At 58.7% G+C, this 3,898-nt stretch overlaps 1 pseudogene; it reads right to left on the minus strand.

The window, feature by feature from the left end:
- Positions 1 to 1,543: 1,543 nt before the first annotated feature.
- Positions 1,544 to 3,456, minus strand: LOC120708755 (annotated as a pseudogene).
- Positions 3,457 to 3,898: the final 442 nt, after the last annotated feature.

Genomic DNA, 3,898 nt, shown 5'->3' on the forward strand with positions numbered 1-3,898 from the left:
CAAAGACCATTTAGTTTGACTTGAGATATTCATTTTGTCCTTTCTTATTACACAAAGAGAATCCAGATTGAGATCATAGCATCCTGTACCCAGATCCATGGTAACACCTCATCGGTAAAAAGATGTTTCTTTATTTCCTTGGTAACGTGAGATACTGAAACGAGAAATTCAAGACCTCTGCCAAAAACAATGAAATCTCGAAACTACGACCGATCTGGCCAACATAGGTTGACGCTAAAATACGACACTACTTTAAGCTTCGGGGATCCTTGCTACTTACTACAGCTAATTCAGATACCTGGCAGATCAATAGCCTCGGAGCAGCATCAGGGCCACGCCGCCTGCAACGGAGGAGAAGGCGGCGGTCCACAAGGAAGACGCGGCCGGCGCGGCGATGCTACTGTGCTCAGAAGGCGCTATCATGGCAGTGATCACCGGCAGAGTCGACGTAGCCGTGCCAGGCTCGGTGGCACCGGACGACGGAACCGTCGCGCCATCGCCAGGTGATGCTGGTGACGGCGCCTGGGCCGGAGCTTCGGGTGGGAAGGGCCCCGGGGACCCCGCCTTCGGGGACGGAGCAAGGTGGGGCGCCTTGGTCGGTGGCATGGCGGACGTGCGCCCCACGGGCGCTTGTGCCGGAGCAAGGTGTTGGCGCTGGCGCCCGGCGCCAGTCCACGGCGCGTCGGCCACTGACGCAGCCGGCGCCGCGAGCACGGCGGCCAAGAGGAGGGCCGTCAAAGTACAGAGCCTTCCGCGCGCAGCCATGGCCATGGGAAGTTGGAAACCTGCTGTCACGCTGAAAGATTGAAGTCTGTGAGGGCAGATTGACAGAAGAAGAATGTGCTTGTGCTGATCGAGGGAAGCTTGATCATAGGGGCATGAAGCATATATAGGAGGCGTCGAACGTCCATTGGATGGAATGGCAAGATTCTGTACGCAATGTAAGTATGGTAAGAGTGGATACGAGACCTTCGCGAGGGTTTCCGTGGTTCGTTCTAGGCGGCGCTCGTGCTTCTGGGAAGAGCTGGCGAGGCCAGAGATCGCCCTTGTATTTTGGGAAGCTAGGATTTGGTAGTCATTTTGGGTTTGGCGCAAAGGTATCAGGTTTACGGATCGCTGCTCCTTTGCCTTCGGCATACGAAGGTTCCTATTGTTGCTACCCGACCATCCATGTATGATTCTATTCACCGTTTGTTAGTGATTGTTATTGCTACCGATATGGTACTGTATCATTTCCTTCATTTTTCCGCGATCATATTATGAGATATTCAGATATAGTTCCTAATTTCGTCGTTTTTACTTTAAAACTATTTATACGCTGGAATTTGCAATCCGAGCACTTTGTAGAAATTAAGGTTACGGATTGCCATAACGCAAAATCTTCCGCCGTTAACAAATCAAGCCCTTCTTGTTACTGGGTCCTACCCAACCCGCTTAGTAGCCACTAAACAACACTAGGTGCAAATGTGCAGTGTTCAAAACAAACCCAGAGTATATCAGAGCGGAAACAGATGTGAGATATCAAGACGACAGCATGTATGGATGGAAAGCGCAATGCAGGTAATGAGGAATTGATATTTGCATTTAGCTAGATTACAACCTGCATTTAGCAGTTTTATTGACATTGAGAACTGAAAGAATACAAGTCTGGCACACGAGGCATAAAGTGATGCCTGCTCACTATTCAGATTTCACTACATTACAAGTTTACAACCTCACCTGGAAAGAATGTCTCATCAGCAATGGTCCAACGATTTTTTTTTTACCGAAATGACCAATAAGCTCCCGAAATGCACTAGGTGCAGTCTTCAAAGTTTTCATCACTTGCATGGCGCAGCAGAATCTGCTTCACCTTGTCAAAGATCTCCTGGATCTGCTTCCTGGAGTGCAGAGGAGAAGGGTACATGCACGCGCAGTCCAGGCGCCCGTCCCTGATGGAGTCGAACACGCCGATCGACGGGCCGATGCCGTGCACGGTGGCGCAGCAGACGCAGTCCTCCACGCCGGCCTTGCTCTGCAGCTCGGCCACGTCGGCGGCCACGGGCTCCTCGAACACGGAGACGAGCGCCGTCCGGAGCGCCCCGGCCGTCGTCAACTGGGGGTTCTCGATGGCCCGGCACATGAGGAAGTTGAGGTCGCTGATGTCGGTGAGGTGCTTCTTGCCGGCCTTGGCGTTCGTGTACGAGTCGTGGCACCTCTTGGCGAGCTCCCACAGCCCTTCCTCGCCGTGGATCGAGTGCGTGTTGGTGATGGCAGAGTAGAAGAACCCTGCAATGCAACGTTAAAGACATCAATGGCGGTACTGGCATTTGCAGCAATTAATGCGCTTTTTCTTGGATTAGTATCAGACTCACCAACGTTGTGATCGTCCAAGGCCGGCTCGAGAAACTTGCGGCAGTTGATGAGGGTCACGACGGAGTACGTCTCCTGCTGACCGCTCTCCAGCGGCTTCAACTGCCGCGCGGCGAGCATCGTCGCGGCGGCCATGGCGGAGCAGAGCCTCACCCCGTTCTCCTTGCACGCCTAGAGGACAATGAGCTATGAATCGACATGTTGTGGCCAATGCAATGGCTCGGGAGCTTGGAAGTCTGGAGAAACAGGCTTCAACTCACATCGAGCAGCCTCGCCGTCTCGTCGTGGCCGAGTCCGAGCCGCAGCATCTGCGTGGACCTCTCCGTGCCGGTCTCCACGAACGGCAGCGTGGACGTGCGCAGCCCGTTGATGGAGTAGCCAACCATGTCCAGCCCGCGCGCCCAGAACGGCTTCCAGGTGTCCCGCTGCGGGATCCTCTGCTCCAGCGCCGCCTCCGCCGCCGCGTCCTCGGGGACGCGCTCCCCCTGCTCCCCGCCGCCCAGCAGCGCCACGAGCTCCCTCGCCAGCGCGTTCGCCGCCGAGCGGTCGCACGCGGCCGTGTGGATCCGGACGAACAGCGCCGCGCCGCCCGCGGCGGGCGGGAGCTCGTAGAGCGTGGCGAAGAGCACCGGGGCGTCGTCGGAGGACGCGGGGTCGGCCCACGGGTTATGGTTGAGCTCGTGCTCGAGGAGCGCGCGGAAGTCGGCCGCGGACTCCGGCGCGGGGAGCGGCTCGAGCGGGAGCGGCGGTGGCGGGGGCGGCGGGGCTGGGGGAAAGGCGAGCGTCGGGCCGGAGGGGGTGGTCCGGATGCGGGCGCGGAGGACAGGGTGCGCGTTCTGGAGGGAGCGCAGCGCGGCCGCCGCCGCATCGGCGCCGCGGGCGAAGCGCAGCGCGAGCAGCGTGGTGCCGGTGCCGCCCGGCACGGCGCGGCACCAGCTGTACTCCGTGCCGCCCGGCGGCGGGTGCGCCACCCGGCCACGTCGTCGAGCTCGGCGCCCGCGCTGCCGCTTGCGGGGTCCATCGAGGGAGAAGGGAAGCGCCACCGCAGATGCTGCTGCTCTCGCCGCAAGTGTGTTCCTGAATTTGGATCGGGGACGGGGAGATGACGTGCTGGACTGGTGGTTGTGGTCTGATGTGGCGTGGGGACGGTGGCGCTTGTCGTCTTCCTCGTTGGCTCGCCAGTCAGCACCTCGTTGCGTGGCCGCCTCAGCTGATGGCGAACCGGCGAGGCGTGCCGTCGTGCTCGGCGTCAGCGGTCTGGGAAGATGGCGCGAAATTCGCAGCTCCGGACAACATGCCCGTGCCATGCCGATGGCGTCCTGCGAGGCTGCGACGATCACGATCACGGTCACGCATAGTCCGCAGTGCGGGGATGACACGATCGGGAGCAGGCACTCGAGTTCTCCTGCCGTATCGCTGCGGACATCAAGCAGCGAACGGTTTGGCGAGGGAAGCGTGGCCTGCTCTCTCAATCATACTAGGATGTCAGGCGCGCTGCGCTGCGCCCGTTTAAAGAAATGCTTAGTATGATTTTCGGAATACTTAC

The sequence above is a fragment of the Panicum virgatum genome, chromosome 5K, assembly GCF_016808335.1.
Source record: "Panicum virgatum strain AP13 chromosome 5K, P.virgatum_v5, whole genome shotgun sequence".
NCBI classification, from domain to species: domain Eukaryota; kingdom Viridiplantae; phylum Streptophyta; class Magnoliopsida; order Poales; family Poaceae; genus Panicum; species Panicum virgatum.